At 49.8% G+C, this 20285-nt stretch overlaps 1 protein-coding gene across 1 annotated transcript in view; it reads left to right on the top strand.

The window, feature by feature from the left end:
- The first annotated feature begins 748 nt into the window (after nucleotides 1–748).
- Nucleotides 749–20285, top strand: part of ALPL (alkaline phosphatase, biomineralization associated) — a 63683-nt gene continuing 44146 nt past the window's right edge. Inside the window, 1 exon segment of the mRNA XM_027521298.1 lies at nucleotides 749–883. The gene's annotated coding sequence lies outside the window, so the exon portion shown is untranslated.

Genomic DNA, 20285 nt, shown 5'->3' with positions numbered 1-20285 from the left:
CCAGCTTGGAGTTTTGAACCTGGGCTGTCTGATTCCACCTGGTGGAAAGTGTGGGCTTCCTCCTCTAGTCACCGGGGAGGCAGGTCCTCACCTCTGGAGGGGATGCAGTAGCAGGAACCCTGGCTGGCTCTAAGGACAAAGAGGGAATAGTCGTCGTCTAGGAGAGGGGCTCCCCGCCCCAAGCCACCCCCTCCGAGGTATCCCTCCGCTTCCTCTGCTGAACAGAGGAGAGAGTCCAAGGCCAGCGGAGAAAGGGCCAGGCCAGTGGTCTGGTTGGAGTGGGAAGGCGGGATGGGACAGGGAGGAGAGTCACACACACGGGTGGACAGCGGCCGAAAGACACGTGCACAGAGATGGGGAGAGACAGAGGTCCCAAACAGAGCCAGGTGGGTTGTCAGACAGAGAGGCAGACAAGTCCGAGGGCGCGAAAGACACAGCCACGAAGAGACACAGCAGGAAGTTGGAGCCAAGGATAAGGACAAACCCAAAGAGACGGAATCAGAGCCGGAGCTCGCGGAGAGAAAGGACAGAGCGTGGCCTCGCTGGGAAGCGCCCGCCCCAACCCGGCGCAAGGGCGGGAGCCGAGCCGGGGCTCAGGAAGACGGAGGGCGCCCCGCTGCCCGGCAGGCGGCGCGCTGGCCGCGCGGCGCGACCGGCCGGCAGGGCCCGGGCCGGGGGCGGGCCGGGGGCGGGGGCGGAGGCGGGGGCGGGGGCCGGGGAGGGCTGCCCCGGCCGCGCGCGAGCCCCGCGATCGCCTTTATAAGCCCGCGGGGGACTTGGCCGGGGCAGCGTCGCGCTCCCGCCCCTCCGCGTCCGCGCTCCCAGAGCACCGACCCCGCGTCCCTTGCGCCGGGACAGACCTTCGCCCACGAACTCTGCGCAGGTAAAGACTCGACGCTGGTTCCTGGCTCTCCAGGACCCCCGGGATGTGGAGCGTCCCAGGCCCCCTTTCCTCATCCTCCCCTCGCCGGGAGAGGGCGGCGAGGCTGGACATCAGGGGCCGGGCCGGGACCTCCGCGCGCCCCTCAACACCGCCCAAGGCAGCCCATTCGGAACCTCCAGCCACCTGTCCCGCTCCCGCGCTCGCGCGCATCCGCGGCTCCCGGCGGGCGCACTGGGCGGGCCCAGAAAGTGGACGGCCCCAGCGGAGCCGGCGAGGCGGGCTGACTGCGCTCGAGTCGGCCGCTGCAGCCCTGCGGTCTCCCTGCCGCTGCCTGAGACCCCCATCTTCGGTCTCGGCACCGCCTCCCGGTGCCCAGTGGCTGAGCGGCTTCTGCGGCGCCCCCTTGGTCCGCGATCAAGAGACTCGGGTTGCCCACCGCAGAAGTGCCAGCCATCTAGCCGTCTCGAGATCTTGGCACAGCCGCCAGGGGAGGGGGCTGGTCTGCCTGGGTGGGCTCCAAAAGTAGTTTGGGCCGGAGCTGGGAACAGTACAGAGAGGAAGGCACTTGGGTCCGGGAGTCGCAGGGGGGCGGGGAGGGGGCGGGGTGGGGGGCGGGGGGACGGTCATCCGGCGTGTGGGAGTCTGTTTGGAAGTTGTAGCCGTGGGGCGGGGGGCGCAGCGGCCTTGGGGCCGAGCTCTGGAAGCCCCCGAAGCTGAGGGAGTTTGCTGCGATCCATCTCTGGGCGTAGGCAGGTGAGCGGCTGGCCCGGGGTGGGTTCCTGCAATTCTTGATTAAGAAAAGGTTAAAAGCCTGGTCACAATGATGGGGCGGGTAGCTGAGCGGAGCTCCAGCCTTCCCCCGCATTGTCTCTTCAGACCCTTTTTCAATGCAAAATGGGGCTGGGGGAGGGGTCTTTACAGCGGCTTGTGGGTGGAGGAGGAGATCTCAAGACCGGGCCGTTCTCAGGCCAGAAAGGACCTCTGGGCTGTCGGAAAGGAAAAGACTTCCAGGTGGGCGCGGCTTCCCTGGTAGGCAGGGGGTGGGCTCCCACACCTGCAAAGTTGACAGCAACCGTTTGTTGAACACCTACTGCGTGCCAGGCTCCAACACTTGACATGCATCATCTCCTTTACAAACAGGGAAACTGAGGCCTGAAGAAGTTAAGCAAGTCTGAGGCCAGGATTTGAAGCCAGACTCTAAACCTACAACCTTATCCCTCTGCTACTTCTACACAAACCCAAGAGATGAGGGGCTGATCTTGGTTCCTCCTTCTGACTCTTCTGATGTTCAGTCTTGCCTCCCCCCACGCCCTAGACCTGTCTTCCAATCTTTAGACCTCCCCAGGGTGTCTTCCCCACCCTACTCTCTACTCCCTGCCCACTCTTGTCTCCCCTCATCTCCCACTCTTGTCTGTCCTCTCCCCTCCACTCTTGTCTCTGTGTCTCCTTTTCTCTTCCTGAACTTCATACATCTGAACTCCATAAGCAGAAAAGGTTCTTGGACGAGGCTTCCCAACTTCCCAGCCCCTGGAGTGAGATAGAGGCTTCAGTGATGGCCCCTGTCTGTATCTGTGACCCCACCTGTAAGATAAGGGAGTGTACCTCTCTCATAAGACTTTTGTGAGCAATAAAAATGAACTGAGGGCAGAAACAGAACGCCGTCTCCATTCAACAAACATTTATTAATGCCCCAAACCCTGTTCTAGGTGCTGGGAATGCAGCGATAAATTACACAGACATCTGCACACTTGTATAACAGAACTTTTTCAGGCTCTGCAACTGACACTTTAGAAAAGGAATCAAGCAATTCACAAGCAAGGAGATTAACAGGCAGTAACATGGGTAAAAGGGATCAGCCAACCTTTCGTTTTCACTAATAGAAAAAGGCAACCTAGCTGTGTGACCTGGGACAAATTCTGTTGCCTGTCCTGCCCCAGTCTCCTCCTTTTAGCTGGGATTAGTAAATAGTATGATTAACGTATGCAAAGTGTTGAGCTGATGCCTGTGTGCTTAAGAAAATTTTGGCTCTCATCAGCTCTAATCTCAATGGAAAATGCAAACTTGAGGTGGGGTGTAGGGTTTTGTCTTGCCCCGAACCCTGGAAACCTGTCACCCACCACCTAGCCCCTGCCCATTCCCCGATGGGTTGTGTTGTCGAGTGGCACGGTGTCTGCCTTGCTCACAGTCAGATGCCACCTCCTGTCATCCTAGACTCAGCCTTGGCCAGGAGCCTGGAGCTCCGTGCTTGGAACAGGCCTGGGACTGTTAACCGCCACAGTCCCTTCCGCCTGGATGTGTCCCAGCTTTGAAATGAGGTGAAACCATACTCAAGCCCTACCTGTTGTTACATACCCGACCAACCCTGCAAACTGGATGCAGTCCTACAGATGAAGAAACCCGTCCTGCAGAAGGGAGGTGACTTGTTCAAGAACAAGAGATGCTACCTGGGGAGCTGGGGCTGGAGCCCTGGGGACCAGCTCCAGTGATCTTGGTATTGTATACGTCTTTGGGGATGAGGCCTCCTAATCCAGGGGTAGGATCCAGTGGCACAGCTCAGAGTGCTCACTTTGAATAGGTCCAGCTGGAGTTATTAATACAAAACTCAGAGCTTGAAGAGAACATTACGGGGAGAGTGAGCAAGCTGGGCTGAGGACCAGCTCTCAAAATCTCCGTGTGGCCACAGGAATGCAAACTCAGCTTTCCAGTGCTACGTCGTGGTCCTCGTCCTCCGCAGGCTGGAGCTAGGCTGAACAGTGTGTATTTTTGGTTTTTTTTTTTTTAGAGATGTCCTTAGTTTTTTGAGGGCTTCCCAGGTGGCGCTAGTGGTAAAGAACCCGCCTGCCAATGCAGGAGACATCAGAGACGTGGGCTCCATCCCTGGGCCAGGAAGATCCCCTGGAGGAGGGCATGGCAACGCACTCCAGTATTCTTGCCTGGAGAATCCCATGGATAGAGAAGCCTGGCAGGCTACAGTCCACAGGATTGCTTTTAGAGGGCAGCTGTGGGCAGTAGATTGGAGGTTCATTCCCAGCACTGCTGTATGACTCTAGACAAGTTTCTTTCCCTCTTTGAGCCTTAGGTGAGGAAATCATCTGTCATATGGGTTAATAATATATAGTTTGCAGAGTTGTGAAGGGTTGGCAAGATTATAATGGTTTTTCACCATTGAATGGCTCAGTTGGAAATGACCACTGTTCGGGGTTGTTGTTGAGGAGTTAATATTCTCTGTGAGACATTTCTGGCTGCTACCAGGTGATTCATGAGGGCCAGAGGGAAGGCCCTGTGTAGGTTACAAAGGCCTCGACAGGAGGCACAAGAATAGCTTTAGGATCAGCACCTTGGGTTCCAATCCTAGCTGTGTGACCTGAGGCAACTCACTTGACCTCTCTAAGTGCTGGGTTCCTAGTGGGCATCCAGCAACTCTTCTCTGATGCTCGGTGTCCAAAGAACATTCAAGAATAGTCTTCCTATTTTTCCACCCCCTCATGCCATCCCCCAACATTTCCTAATTGCTCCCAGAAAAACATCATGCTTAAAGTTTTCCATGCTGGAATTCTCAGCCTCGCTGTGGCATGAAATCAATTGTTTGCATTTAATTTGACTTCTCAAATTAAGGGGTAAAATTGAGACGAGGGTGGGGGTGCAGGAGCTGGGGAGGAGTTGAGGAAAATGAAGTCAAACCAGATGTGTTTTTGTTTAACTGTTGGATGGTGGTTAAACTGCCTGGGTATTTACATCGTTCTTTCTGAATTCCAGTAACTAAGAGTCAAGTTTCACTAAAAATTGTAGTGTTCCTTCCCGGCTACCGTGGACTTGTCCTCCCCATTATTATTATTATTACTATTTTATGTTCATCTGAGGCCACAAAGTACTGGCTGCAGAAGAGACCTCATAGATGCCTAGAATTTCAGAGTTGGAAGGCATTTAAAGGCTGCTTCTGTCAACTGGCTACTTTGCAGACCAGGGAGACTGACGTCCAGAGAGAATAAGGGCTTGCCCAGGGTCTCCCATGACCTTTCTGAAAAGTATCCACTGTCTTGATTTTGGTGTGTATCATTTCCATGGCATATCTTCAATATATATCTATTTTTTAAAAGAAAGAATTGCTGGTAAAATGAGGGGCAGGGAGACAGTTTAGAGGAAGCAACGAACATGTTTGATGGGTAGATAGTAGGTGATACAGAAAAGATACTAAAAAATATTACCACTAAAAATGTCTCTGGTCTGAGGGACAAAAATAAGGAGATCTTAGAGTCTTCAAATATATAAAATTTTAAACAAATTTTGTTAATATAGTTTTACATTTTAATAATGGATTAAATATGAGGAATTTCAACATAAAGACTCTTCAAAAAATAATGACATATTTGGAATATAAAATTATTGAAATGTTAAAAAAAAAAAAAAGAATTGTTAAGGATACAGATGGTGTGAGTTGGTGGGAAAAATCTGCAACTCAGGACAGAGGTTAAGCCGTTGAACTGGTGCTACCCTGCTTGTGTGACCTTGGGCAAGTCACTTGCCCTCTCTGAGCCTCAGGGTCCGTGTCTGTATCCCAGGATGCCCGAAGGGCATGAGCTGGGGATTTGGGACATCCCTAAGACTTGGCGTGGGTCTGATTTAATTTGAGTTGGTCCTCAAACATCTGTGGCTGAAGTTATGGTAGGTCAGTCGCAAACTGCCCTCCTGGGGCAGCAGGGGGTGGGGGTAGGGGAATTGTTGACTCCTGCAGTGATTTAAAACTTGGATTTAGTTGTTGGTGTTGTGAAAACAAGTGATTTCGTTTTACATAAAACTAAGGGTTCTGGTTTCTCTGGGAAGATCAAAAGATGTGGCCACGCTGGGCTGCATCCCGCCCGGCCGCGGTGGCTGGAGCCGATCAACAGCCGGTCTGTCCTCTTGACCACAGTCCCCTCTGCACCCTGCTCTCACACCCAGCCCCTTCGTCTCGTTGCCATTCCCGGCCTGCCTTCTGAGTCTGCAGTTTCTGAGCTAGGTGCGTGTGGCTCGAGCTGGCCGTAATGTGGGGCATAACAGACCCCAGCCCCTCTTCTGGGGCCTGGCAGCATCTCTGGAACATGTCAGCCAGGACGAGGGTGCTCTCTTCCTGCTTTGCTGGCCCGGGAAGGGGCTAAGGGCTCGAGAGTTCGGGGGCTGACCAAGCATCAGCCTGTCGGTCTTTAGGGAGCTAGGGAGCTGGGCCTGGGGTCCACCCTCTTGGGGATAGGCAGCCCTGGGTGCTTCAGACTAGAGATTCCGCAGCCCCCTTAGGGAAGGGACTCCCTTGACATCTAGTGCTCCCAACAGCCCTGTGCACTGGTGATGCTTCACAGACAGGAAGCACCATCCTGCACTCTGAAGCCACAGTGGTCTGCTTTTTCCCCTTTTCTGGGGGCCTAAAGTGAAGTGAAGTTGCTCAGTTGTGTCTGACTCCTTGCGATCCCATGGACAGTGGAGCCTGGTAGGCTACAGTCTCCTCCCCATGGACTGTAGCCTACCAGGCTCCTCTGTCCATAGGATTTTCTAGGCAAGAATACTGCAGTGGGTTGCCATTCCCTTCTCCAGGGGCTGAGGCCCATGAGTAACAGGCAGCATAACAGCTGCAGCACAGATCTCCAGATCGCCATGTCTGAGCTCGACTGTGAGGAAAGCCGTGAAGTCTCATGGTTAAAGCTCCTGGTAAACCCTCTGGAGGGCTTCCCTGGTGGCTCAGTGATAAAGAACCCGCCTGCCAATGCAGGAGATGTGGGTTCGATCCCTGGGTCAGGAAGATCCCCTGGAGAAGGAAATGGCAATCCATGCCAGTATTCTTGCCCGGGAAAATCCCATGGACAGAGGAGCCTGGGGTTGCAAGGAGTTGGACACAACTTAGCGACTCAGCATGAAAGACTCTGGAGGCAGCTGAGATTCTAGAAGGTCTCCACAAGCAAACTGCTCTGGGGGTTACGAGGTGAACGGGGAGAGCCCTGATTCCTGATAGCAGCCACAGGGCCCCTGGTTCTTGCACCCGCAGAGGAGTTCAGGAATGACCTTGAGTGGGAAGTAGCATTTTTGTGAGTACCCGCTGGGTACCATGCAATTTCCCCATCATCCTTGAACCTCCCCTGGCCCTCACACCCTGCTGTTTTGCAGTTGAGGCTCCAAAAGGATATGTTAGGTCCAAATCCCTCCCCTTGGTGGCTCGGTCACCCTGCCCTGACCTGGCAAGGGAGAGAGGGGAGGGGCAACAAAGGCTGTTTCCTTAGCGACCCTGTGATGAGGTGCTGACCCCCAGGCTCATTCGAGAGAAGCATTCTCATCCTCCCAGATCTCAGTCTGTGATTCAAGTGGATGAATTTCACCCAGCCGGGTCTGCAAGCTGCCAGGCAAAGCCCAGGAAACATTTGATGTTCTTTAAAAAAAAGTGTTTAGGTGGCTTTTATCTGAAAACAAGTAAGTCCCACCTTTAGAAGGGTCTGCCACGTGACTTTCTGTTAAGTCAAGTTCTTGCCTGCTCTGAGGGACCTTTCACTTTGTCCACAGAACAGCAGCGTGGACACCGGCGGCTCTCAGGTTGAGGCGGTCAGGTCACTGTTGGGTTGGTCCTCTAGGCTGACTGTCACTCAGCTGCGTCAGGCGCGGCCTCTCCGAGCATCATTCATCTCTTTCTTCCTCCACCGGCCTCTTAAATACAGGAGTTAATAACTTTCTCACCTGCCACCGTTTTGGCTAGAAAGTGTGTCAGCTGACTCTGAGACCCCCCTCCCTTCACTCCTTCTTAGCACCTCGATAGCTGCCCTGTCTTTCCTGCCTAATTCAGCTCGCTCCCCTCTGCCACCCACAAACACACCCGCTAACACTGCCATGCCCGGTGGCACTCAGCGCGTCTCCTGGAACCGCTCATTTATCTAAACAGCAGCCCTGGGTGGCAGGTGCAATTATTCCCACTTTACAGATGAGGAAGCTGAGGCACGGAATCACCCCGCTGGGAAGTGGGAAATACACACATTCATCTCCTACCATTGCCAATCCACCCACTCAAGGCTGCTTCCTTCTTTGTGGTATGAATGACACAATCTATCTTCCTAGAAGAGTTTGGTTCCTTGTTTTGAAATCATCAAATCTGGTAATTCATATTTCAGCTTTAGCTAGCCTAGCAAGATAATCAGAGATCAATAGATTCCTCTGAACAGCTTATCTGAGCTCTCACCTTCATCACTTGAGTTCACTTTTGTGAAAATGCTGTGTGTTTTAATTTTTCCCCTTGACCTCATCCTTCCAACTAACATTTAAGGCAGTGGTTCCAACATTTTTGGCACCAGGGACTGGTTTCGTGGAAGACAATTTTTCCGCGGATGGCAGGATGGGAGGGGTGGTGGTGATGGTTTCCAGATGACTCATGTGCGTTACATGTATTGTGCACTTTATTTGTATTATTGTTATATCAGCTGCCTCTCAGATCATCAGGCATTAGATCCTGGAGGTTGAGGACCCCCAGTTTAAGGTCTTAACTCTGTCAGGAACTGAGCAAATCACTTTTAATGAACTTATTTAACTTGTTATCCTCTCTGTTTTATAGAGGCGAAAATTTGAGCTCAGAGAAGCTGAGTAACTTTCTCAAGGTCATATAGCTAGAAAGTGGCGATGAGACTCAAATTTAGGTCTCATGCCTTCTGTCAGATTAGCGTCTGGATTCAGATTTTTGTCTGGATACAAGCCCTTGCTGTATATATCTGTTTTCAGTAGAACCATCTGTCTCTGGGGTTTGCAGAGTCATTTGGGGTGGGCCGTGTCAGAGGGAGGGGACCCAGCATAGGCACAATCCTGGTTGGGCAGTGGCTTCTGTTCTCCCAAACAATGGGCTTTGGCCTGGACATCCCCTCTTGTAGTCAAGAGGAAGGACATGATGACCCTAGCAGGCAGCATCCTCAAAAAACCAGAGGGGCCTGTGTTCAAATCCCAGCCCTGCCATTGCAAGCTATGTGACCTTGGGCAAGTCCCTTCCCCTCCTTGGCTTTTGGTTACCCTGCCTGACAACTGTGGCTTGTTCCAGGGAGTCAGTGTTAGGACTTTTCTAGTTCTGCTGCTGCTAAGTCACTTTAGTCGTGTCTGACTCCATGCGACCCCATGGACTGCAGCCTACCAGGCTTCCCCATCCATGGGATTCTCCAGGCAAGAACACTGGAGTGGGTTGCCATTTCCTTCTCCAATGCAGGCAAGTGAAAAGTGAGAGTGAAGTCGCTTGGTCATGTCTGACTCTTAGCGACCCCATGGACTGCAGCCTACCAGGCTCCTCCATCCATGGGATTTTCCAGGCAAGAGTACTGGAGTGGGTTGCCATTGCCTTCTCCAATGCATGAAAGTGGAAAGTGAAAGTGAAGTCGCTTGGTCATGTCTGACTCTTAGCGACCCCATGGACTGCAGCCTACCAGGCTCCTCCATCCATGGGACTTTCCGGGCAACAGTACTGGAGTGGGGTGCCATTGCCTTCTCCCTTTTCTAGTTCATGTGTGGCCAAATAGTTGGCATGCATACCGCACCTTCTCCTGTGTTATACATGTCAGACGTTACTAATCAACCACTGTTCTCTTTCCTTCTAAACCTCAGGTCCCTTCTAAATGCAGTCATCCAGGCAGCCATTATTCACTCAATAGAGTTGGCACACACCAAATGGAAAGACATCCTGAACCAAATTCGACTTAGGCATTGTGTGAACAGCGACGAGAAGGGACAGGCCCAGGGTGGTGCCTTGGTCGCTATGCTCTTGAATCTTTCTTTCCTGGTCTGGGAAAGCTGGAGGAACCCTGAGCTAGACCGCCCCAGAACTCGCCTCGGGTGTGGGGTGGAGACCTGCCGAGGAGCACCCGGCTGTGTCCCTGTCCATTCCTCAGAGAAGGTGGGGGGTGGCGGTGGGCTTCTGAGGCTGGTCACAACCCAGGCTTGTTAAGACTGAGAAGAAAGAGGCTGGTTTCAGATCCCTCTTGGAAAGAGTTCCACTCACCGCTTCCCCCACCCTCCATAATAATATCTGTAGTAGTAGAATAGTAATGATGAGTTATTAACATTTATTGAGTATCTGTTAGGCACCAAGCCACTCAGCTAAATGCTTCTATACATTCGTGCTTTTAATCCTTCTAACAGCCCACTTTTCAAGGGAGGGAAATGACTCAAAAGTGAAACACCATGCCTGCGTTTCCTCAGCTGGTGAACCAGTGGAGTTGCTGAGATTGGGGTTTGCCCGTCCATGCAACCCTTAGCTGTCTCCCCTCCCTGCTTAGTCTCTGTACTGACTCCTCCTTACTCACCATCGCCATCTGTCCTTCATGCCTATGACGTTCCTTCACCTGTGGAAAGTGCTCTACTACCTGCAGAGCCATCGTCTACATACGGGAGGAGCGCGGCAAGTGGCATCTCCATGTTTGGTTAGAAAATTGGGTCTGGGGTCACCCCTGGGTCCCGGGACGGCCCAGGGGAGCCTGGGGTGAGGGGTGGGAACATGGGTGTGTTGCAGCTGAGGTCGGGCTGAGTTACCCACTCTGTATCCTGCATGAACCAAAATGAGTTCCTGTTTTAATCAGCCTTTGGACCATGGATGAGTCACTTTGATTCTCCCCCACCTCAGTATCCAGGCTCTCAGATGTTTTCCTCTTTTAAAGCTCTTTCTTATTCATGAACCCAGTGAATCCTGGAAACAGCTGGATAAAGTATTATCTTCATCTGCAGAAGGGAAGCAGGCTCAGGTCGAACAGACGGCAGAACCAGCCCTCGCCTCAGGCCGGGATCCCAGGCTCATGCTCTTTCCCCAGGTGTGGCCCGCCCTGTCACATCTTTGCCTTTGCACCTGTGTGCCCGCCTCTGCCGTGTCCTCCCTGCCTGTGTCACCGGTTGGCACCATCACAGCTTTTCTAGATCTTGCTTGGAAATCTTCAGCCCTTTGTAAACTGATCATCCTCATAGTGTCTGGCCCTGTGTGAGTTTCTGGAGGGCAGGAACCCCATCTGAGTCATTCGTGAATCCCAGTGTCTAACAGTGTACCTGCCTCCAGCAAGTGTCCAGTGACGTTCATGTATTGAAAGGCTGCCCCACCTGGCAGGGACTTCCACAACCCAGGCAGGCTTGGTTCGCATGGGGAAAGCTGGAAATGCTGTCCTGCTGGGTTTGACACCTGAGCTACTCCAGGCTAAGCCTGGCTGCCCTTCCCATGTCTGCATCTTCTTTTTTTATGACTGACATCAGCTCATAGTCATCAGTGATTTGTCAATGATTGGCAGCAGGACGAGCCAGTTTCCCTATTGGTGGCTCAGACCTTAGTCAGGTGTGAGTTACCCCAGCGTCACACCTCTGACCAGTCCTCTTGTCCAACTTGTTCACAGATGTACCCTCAGTGCCAAATAACCTCAGCCAGGAACAGCCATCATTTGCTGAATCTATTATATGTACCGTATGTACTATAATGTCTGTACCAAGCATCCTGTGTGCACTTAATACATATATGGTGAATGAGTGAGTGAATTCTTGCAGAGAATAACATCCCTTAGGAACAAAGACCTTATAATGCCTCTGTGCCTCAGTTTCCCCACATGTCTATGAGAGGTACTCGGAGGAGTGATTGACACATACATCAATAGGTGTTTGCTTTAAATAAGTCATGAATCAGGCTCTGTATTAAGTGCATTACTTATATATATTCGCTTATCCTCACAGCTGAGCTCCAAAAAATGTAAGTAATGTCTCCTAGGTCACATAGTCAGTACCAAGTGTAAATATTTTCATACCTTCCAGGACACATGTATTCCAGTCTATGGAACATGGTGACCACTTTCCCCAAAGCTCTTTCCATAGCACAGAATGCCCCGCCCTGAAGCCTATGATCATAAGTAGTAGGAGAGTCCAGGGGTCGTTCTGCCCCCTGATTGAGAAACATCTCCATGAATATAAAATGCTTAACACAGGACTTCCCTGGTGGTGCAGTGGATAAGAATCCACCTGCCAATGCAGGGACGCAGGTTCGATCCCTGGTCTGGGAAGATTCCCCTTGTGGCGGAACAGCGAAGCCTAGACACCACAGCTGCTGAAGCCCGTGTTCCTAGAGGCCTGTGTTCTACAACAAGAGAAGCCTTGGTGATGAGAAACCCACGTGCTGCAATGAACAGTAGCCCTCGCTCACCGCAGTTGAGAAAGCCTGTGCACAGCAACGGAGACCCAGTGCAGTCGAAATAAAAAAATTAAAAAAAAAATGCTTAACAGGGTGCCGAGCACATGGTAGGTCTTGTGATCATCATCCGTGTAACAGGCGTGGATCCTGCCCTGTGCTGAAGCCCGCAGGAGGAATCTGAGCCTGCTGGGAAAGCTGAGAAAGCCTTCGTGGAAGAAGGGAAAGCGGTCATGAATGACTGTAACAGCGTCAGCTCATGCCTCTTGGGGGGCAGACTCTGCTCCAAGTGCATTAGATGTAGGAACTCCTTTAATCCTCCTAGCGGGTGAGTATTGTGATGACCCCCACCCCACGGAAGAGGAAACAGAAATGAGCTCGTTTGTCTGGGTGATGGCAGCCTGGTGTGTGCATCCTGGCCTTCCAGCTACGGCGTCTGGCTGCCTCCTTTTGTAAGGAAAGGCTCATCGAAGTTTCCTGCTGGTCAGTTCACTTTCGCCTGTGTTCAGGCCTGGCTGTTGGCTGGCAGGCCTTCGTCAGGGTCCGCACTGCTATTACATGGTCCCCGGAGTGGACTATTTCCTGGGGAGGCTTCCCCACATCACATCCAAAGGCTGAGCCCGGATGGAAGTTCCAGAAAAGGAAGCCAGGCTATCACCTCACCCCTGCCTGGGGCAGTCCCGGCACGTGTCAGCTCCGTAATTCCCCGGGCACTGCTCACAGTGGACAGCAGCAGGGCTTAGCATCCTTCCTGATGGGGAAGATTCGTGACGGTTCTGAGGGAGGTGCTGCTCTGGTTTGTAGTACATAGAGGCAGAAACCAGGTTCATTGTGGTTAAGTAACCTGCCCAGGGTTGCAGAGCTGATGAGTGGTGGGGCTGGCGTTTTAAGCCGGAGCCTGGGGCCTTTCTGCTCTGCCTCTCAGTCTGCTCTGAGTCGACTGGTTTTGGCTCTGGTGACGGAAAAAAGGTCTGTCTTGAGGATGTCTGCTGCAGAGATTCAGGCCAGCCTCCGAACAATCTTAATTTGTTTAGTAATACTAAGAGCTGTCATTTGCCGAATCCCCCACGTACAGCCAGCTAAGTAAGTATTTTACATACCCTTTTTCATTTGGTCCTCTTTTAAAAAAAACAAACTATTTATTTCTTTGGCTGTGGCTCATGGGATCTTTGTTATGTGACATGTGAACTCTTAGTTGTGGCATGTGGGATCTAGTTCCCTGACCAGGGATCGAACATGGACCCCCTGCATTGGGAGCGCGGAGTCCTAGCCTCTGGACTGCCAGAGAAGTCTCTCGCTTGATCCTCTTAAACTTCCCACAGAGTAGGTACTCCGATCCCAGTTTTTACAGGTGAAAAAAAGCGTGGAAAAGGAAAGGGACTTACCCACGGTCATGCAGCTCAGACGTGGTTAAGCCGGAATTCGAACCTGGGCAGCTTGGCTCTGGAGTGTGGGCGCCTAATCACTTAATAAATATTAGATAAAACTCTGCAGGCCAGATGCATAGACTCTTCTTGAACCTGATGGTTCTTCCGGAGTCCAACTCAGGGAAGCGGGTGCAAGGCAAGAAACGAGCAAAAAGCAGGAAAAGACCGCGGGATACTCCCCGGCCACCTGAGCTGAGCATGTGGAGTTTATCTACCCCGGTGTGATTCCTGGGTGAAGGCAGGAACAATGGGTGGGGGGACACGGCGGGGCGGTCCTGCTGTCTCCAGAACCAGGGTCAGGAGGAGGGCAGGCAATCAGCCTAGCTGAAGCTACTGCTAACTGCGAATCCTCAGTGGGGGACTGGCCCCAGCCTCTGTCCAGGGCTCAGGCCTGACCCTCCTGAGTTTCCATCTCAGGTTTCAGGAGTCTGCCTGGGGTGGGAAATCTCAGCGCGCTGGTTTGTGCAAGAACTTTGCAGTTTCCTCCTTCGGCACCCAAGTCCCTGGGCTGGTCTGCCTGCCCCACTTTGTGCTTTTGGAGGAAGCAGATCGTTTCCTCTTGAGTGGCTACATGATTTGAATAATCAAGTATTTCCCCACTGGCCCACGGCCAGACAGAGCTCAGTGTGCAAGGCCTCCCGTTCGGGCTCCGGAGCAGGCCTGCCAGCCTCCTGGACCCACAGCTTGCTCTCCTTTGCGAGGCTGAGATGGACAGGAGACCCCCATCCTGCTGGCTTTGCTGGGCAGGCCCCAGACGGTTCCTGTGACAGAGGCAAGGCTGGTCTCGCACTTTGTCACCTCGCTGTCTAGAGTGGCTCCTTTTGGAGGAAGGGGGGACTGTCCTCCTTCAGGAAATTCATGCTGGAGTGGCCTTTCTTGTCAGCTGGGTGTGACCTCTTGGCGCCTGTTGGTCTGTAGAAAGGAGGAAGCAGAGTCAGGAAGCGGGAAGATGGGTGCAGAACATTCGTTCATTCATTCAGTGAACATTTCCTCAGCCCAGCTGCCTGCTCGGCCCAAGACTGGGTGCTGGAATTCACAGATGAGCCTGGTCTAGTATTTCCTTCAAAGATCATCCAGTGTGTGAGGAGATGGTCATGTAAACAGAGTCCCAGTGGCACAGGATGAAGGAAAGTTTAAGAGCTGTGGGACCAGGGGAGTCCACCTAACCATTCCGCAGGAGACAGCATCATTCTCTCTTTTTTTTTTAAGCATCTTCTGTAGGCATGCAGAGTTCTAGGTGGAGATACAGGAGTGAACCACACTCTCCTCCCTCCTGGGGCTCCTCTAATGCAAAGGACAGACCACAGAGTGAAACTAGGTTTTATATACAGCAGTGTGTATACATCAATCCCAGCCTTCCAACTTACCCCTCACCCCGCTTACCCTCCGGTAATCATAAATTTGTTCTACATCTGTGACTTCATTTCTGTTTTCTAAAGAAGTTCATCTGCGCCCCTTTTTTAGACTTCACATATAAATGAATGATATATGAAATTTATCTTTCTTTGACTTCACTCAGTATGACACTCTCTAGGTCCATCCATGTACACACTGCTATATATAAAATAGATGACTAATAAAAACCTACTATATAGTACAGGAAACTATTCAATATTCTGTAATGACCTATGTGGGAAAAGAATCTAAAAAAGAATAGATAACATGTGTCTGTATAACTGATATGTGTATATGCATATGTGGGAAGAGAATCTAAAAAAGAGTAGATGTGTCTGTATAACTGGCATGTGTTTGTGTAACTAATCAGAGTTGGACGTGACTTAGTGATCAAGCACACACGCATGGTTGATTTACAGGAGTGTGTTGCTGTACACCTCACACTAACACAGCATTGTAAATCAACCATGCGTGCGTGCTCAATCGCTAAGTCACGTCCAACTCTGTGACTGTGCGCCACGGACTGTAGCCCGCCTGGGTCCTCTGTCCAGGGGATTTTCTAGGTAAGAATACTGGAATGGATTGCCATTTCCTCCTCCAGGGGATCTTCCCGAGCCAGGGATTAAACCCACGTCTCCTGCATTGGTAGGCAGATTCTTTAGCACTTAGCCACCTGGGACTCTGTACTCCAATAAAAAAGTAAATGAAATAAAAATTCAAAAATAAATAATAAATAAAAATTAGGTTAATTTCAGCCAACGACAAGCACTGTGAAGAGAAGAAACGGGATTGTGAAATAGTGAGAGACTGGGTTCAGAGGTGGTGACCTTTGACCTGAAGGAGGCGTGAGCCAGGCGAAGACCTGGATAGCGGGGGATGAGTGTTCCAGACAGGGGGAACAGAAGGTGCAAAATCCCTGGGGGAAGACAGCAGAGCACAGAAGGTCGGAGTGGTCAGGGGAGGGGGCCAGGAGATGACCTCAGAAGCTGGGCTTAGACAGAGCTTGCAGACCTCTGACCCTACTCTGGGAGAACCAGCAGCACCTGCCAGGGCGCATAGGTGGTGGGTGACCTGTTTGTGGGATGGCCCTTTGAAAACTTTTAAAGCAGGAACCTTCAGTGTTCACCGTACCAGTCCTCTCCAGGCACAGAGAGGGCAGCTGAGGCCCAGAGGGAGAGGGAAGGGGACCCTTCCAGATCTCAGAGGGAGGTGATGGACTCTAATCTGGGTCCCCTAGCCTCCCACCGTTTCTCTCCAACATGCCCATGCCGCCCCTCTAAATTAAACACTTCCTCTTTGCCAAGGAAGTTATCTATCTTGCCTCCTTTGTCAGGAGGAAGGTGAGGCTCAGGGAGGTGACCAGGGTTCCATGGGATTGACCCTGGGCAAGTGACTGAACCTCAGTTTACTCTAAAATGAGGACAATAATGATCTCTCACTCACAAAACTGTTGAGCAGTCAGTGAGATGCAACAGGCGTTGAGCTCTTACTGTTCAATTCAGCCGCTCAGTTGTGTCTGACTCTGCGACCCCATGAACCACAGCACGCCAGGCCTCCCTGTCCATCACCAGCTCCTGGAGTTCACCCAAACCCCTGTCCATTGAGTCAATGATGCCATCCAACCATCTCATCCTCTGTCATCCCCTTCTCCTCCTGCCCTCAATCTTTCCCAGCATCAGGGTCTTTTCAAATGAGTCAGTTCTTTGCATCAGGTGGCCAAAGTATTAGAGCTTCAGCTTCAACATCAGTCCTTCCAATGAACACCCAGGACTGATCTCCTTTAGGATGGATTGGTTGGTTCTCCTTGCAGTCCAAGGGATTCTCAAGAGTCTTCTCCAACACCACAGTTCAAAAGCATCAATTCTTCAGCACTCAGCTTTCTTCACAGTCCAACTCTCACATCCATACATGACCACTGGAAAAACCATAGCCTTGATTAGATGGACTTTTGGCAAAGTAATGTCTTTGCTTTTTAATATGCTATCTAGGTTAGTCATAACTTTCCTTCCAAGGAGTAAGCGTCTTTTAATTTCATGGCTGCAATCACCATCTGCAGTGATTTTGGAGTCCAGAAAAATTAAGTCAGTCACTGTGTCCACTGTTTCCCCATCTATTTGCCATGAAGTGATGGGACCGGATGCCATGATCTTTGTTTTCTGAATGTTGAGCTTTAAGCCAATGTTTTCACTCTCCTCTTTCACTTTCATCAAGAGGCTCTTAGTTCTTTCTGTAGTGCTTGTCAAAATGTGAATATTTACCTAGCATTTTTATTTTAATTTATTTTACAGACTCTGGGATCTTTCAGTGGAGTCCTCATGACTCTTGTTCAAGCATATGTCACTGGTTCATAATGGCTCTCTTGTCTGTTTTTTAAAATTAATTTATTTTTGGCCACACTGGGTCTTTGTTGCTGCTCATGGTCTTTATTTGGTTGCAGCAATCGGGGGCTGCTCTTTGTTGAAGTACGCGGGCTTCTCATTTCGGTGGCTTCTCTTGTTGCAAAGCATGGGCTGTAGGGTGTGCGGGCTCAATAATTGGGTGAACCAGTGTCCTTTGCGCTTCAGTGCAGATTCCCTTTTTTTTTTTTTTGTAAATCAAACTAATGCATATTTACTTATTTTTCCAACACTTTATCCTAAAAATTTTCAAACATACACAGCAGTTGAGAGAACTCCATAATGAAAGTTCTGGCCCCTGAGGGCCTTCACTCTGCTGAGCTGGGTTCTGTTCTCCACAGAGCTGTATGTCTCTCATACAGATGCTTTGTCAAAAAGATCGGGAGTCACTGGGCAAACAGGAAAGGGTGTGTAAGAGCTTGTAGCTGCTATAGTTACTCACATCTCTCTTTGAAGCCTTGGCTTTTATCTTCCTGCCCCGTTATGTGGTGATGTGTGTCACTTTGCAGCAAGGCATGTTCTTAACCACTGGACCACCAGGGAAGCCCTGCTGTTTCCATTTTTAAATGTAGTCTTCTTATTTCTTCCTGAGTCAGTTTTGGTATGTTATGAATATATGGACTTCTTTGGTGGCTTAGACGGTAAAGAATCTGCCACCAAAGAATGTGGGAGACGTGGGTTGATCCCTGGCTTGGGAAGATCCCCTGGAGGAGGGCATGGGAACCTACTCCAGTATTCTTGCCTGGAGAATCCCATGGACAGAGGAGGCTGGCAGGCTGCAGTCCATGGGATTGCATGTATTTATATCTTTTTAGAAATGTATGCATTTAATCTACATTTTTATACTTATTGGCAAAGGTTGCTTATAGCATTTTCTTATTGTATTTCTCTTTTCCGTAATAACTGTATATTATCTCTTTCTGCCTCTATTTTTTAAAATTAATCTTGCCTCATTTATCATCTTTTTTAAAGGACCAATTTGTGGCTTTGATCTTTTCAACTTAATCTTTTTTTCCCCTGTTTCGTTGATTTTGCTCTTTATAATCTTTCATTTTGTTTGAGTTTCTGTTCTAATTTCCTTAATTGGAAACTTAGTTTATTAATTTTTAGCCTTTCTTTGCTGCATTGCACAATTTTTGGTTTATCGTGTTTTATCATCAATTGGTGCTAAGTAGTGTTTAATTTCCAGAGAAGGCAATGGCACCCCACTCCAGTGCTCTTGCCTGGGAAATCCCATGGAAGGAGGAGCCTGGTAGGCTGCAGTCCATGGGGTCGCTAAGACTCAGACACGACTGAGCGACTTCACTTTCAATTTTTACTTTCCTGCATTGGAGAAGGAAATGGCAACCCACTCCAGTGTTCTTGCCTGGAGAATCCCAGGGACAGGGGAGCCTGGTGGGCTGCCGTCTATGGGGTCGCACAGAGTCGGACACGACTGAATCGACTTAGCAGCAGCAGCAGCAGCAGTGTTTAATTTCTACTGCGGCATTTCTCTGATGTATGAGTTACTTAGGAATTTTTTTTTTTTAATATCCAAGTATATGGGGGAATTGTTTGTTCTTTTAAAAAATGACTTCTAAGTTAATGGTCACAGAATGTGTGAAGACCTGCTATTTAAAATGTGAGACTTGTTTTGTGGCCAGGTATGTGATGAGTGTTCCTGAAAAGAATGTGTGGGTAAACTTTGTTTCTCCTACCCCACTTTTCCATTACAACTTATCTTGTTTTTCCTTTAATAGTTTATTACTTTAAAAAATTATCAGCTGTAGCTTTGCCTACAAAGACAAGATGAGCATTTTCTCATATCCCTTGGTCTCTCTCCTCCCTTTCAGCCCTTAAGCTCTTCAACAACTGGTCTTTGAGCCCCCATGATAGCACTTTAAAGTTGTCTAGAGTTTTCAGTTCTGAGGGGGGGTGTGTGTGTGTGTGTGTGTGCACGTGCTAAGTCACTTCAGTCATGTCTGACTCTGTGATCCTACGGACTGTAGCTATATATATATATATATATATTTATCTTACTCTTTTCTTTGATCTGGGAATTTTTTTTTAAAACACCAAACTTTACTAAGTTATTTGCTCAGCTTTCATATATCTTTAGTATCATCTGAGGAATTTGTTTCTATTACTGAAGTGTTAATAATTACCTCAAAGAATTTGGGGGTGGGGGTTGTACAGACCTTTAACATTTGAATGGCACTTTAGCTGGATATAAAATGCTCAGTTCAGATTCTTTTCCTTGGGTGCTTTGGTCTATTCGATGTGACACTTGCACCTTTGTAAGTGATCTGTTTTTCCCTGGACTTTGAGAATGTTTTTTTATTCTGATGTTCACTCTAATATTTCTCAGTGTGCATTTTTCATTATTTATCCTGTTTGGTGTATTTGGGGCTCTTTCAAAATGAGATCTATCATCTTTCTTCAGTTCCAAGGATATCTGCATTATTTCTTCCAATATCTCCTCCTTTGATTTATTTTCCTCTCCTGGAACGCTTAATATCTGCTGCTACTGCTGCTAAGTCACTTCAGTCGTGTCCGACTCTGTGCGACCCCATAGACGGCAGCCCACCAGGCTCCGCCGTCCCTGGGATTCTTCAGGCAAGAACACTGGAGTGGGTTGCCATTTCCTTCTCCAACGCATGAAAGTGAAAAGTGAAAGTGAAGTCGCTCAGTCGTGTCTGACTCTTAGCGACCCCATGGACTGCAGCCTACCAGGCTCCTCCTTCCATGGGATTTCCCAGGCAAGAGCACTGGAGTGGGGTGCCATTGCCTTCTCCAGCTTAATATCTAGATGTTAGCAATTATATTTCATCTCTCTTTTTTTGTAGTTGATATATAATTTCATTCAATAAAATGTACAGATCTCAAGTGTTCAGTGTAGTGGGGTTTTTTTTAACTTTATTTTTGTATTGCAGTACAGCATAATAACTATAAAACTCACAGAATCGGACACGACTGAGTGACTGAACTGAATTTATAGCCAAGTAACAATGTTGTGATCATTTCAGGTGAGCAGTAAAAGGACTCAGCCATATGTATGCATGTATCCGCTGTTG

The sequence above is a fragment of the Bos indicus x Bos taurus genome, chromosome 2 (assembly GCF_003369695.1).
Source record: "Bos indicus x Bos taurus breed Angus x Brahman F1 hybrid chromosome 2, Bos_hybrid_MaternalHap_v2.0, whole genome shotgun sequence".
In the NCBI taxonomy this organism is placed as follows: Eukaryota; Metazoa; Chordata; class Mammalia; order Artiodactyla; family Bovidae; genus Bos; species Bos indicus x Bos taurus.
The sequence above is the reverse complement of the archived record's forward strand: the minus strand, read 5'-3'. Positions and strand labels throughout refer to the sequence as shown.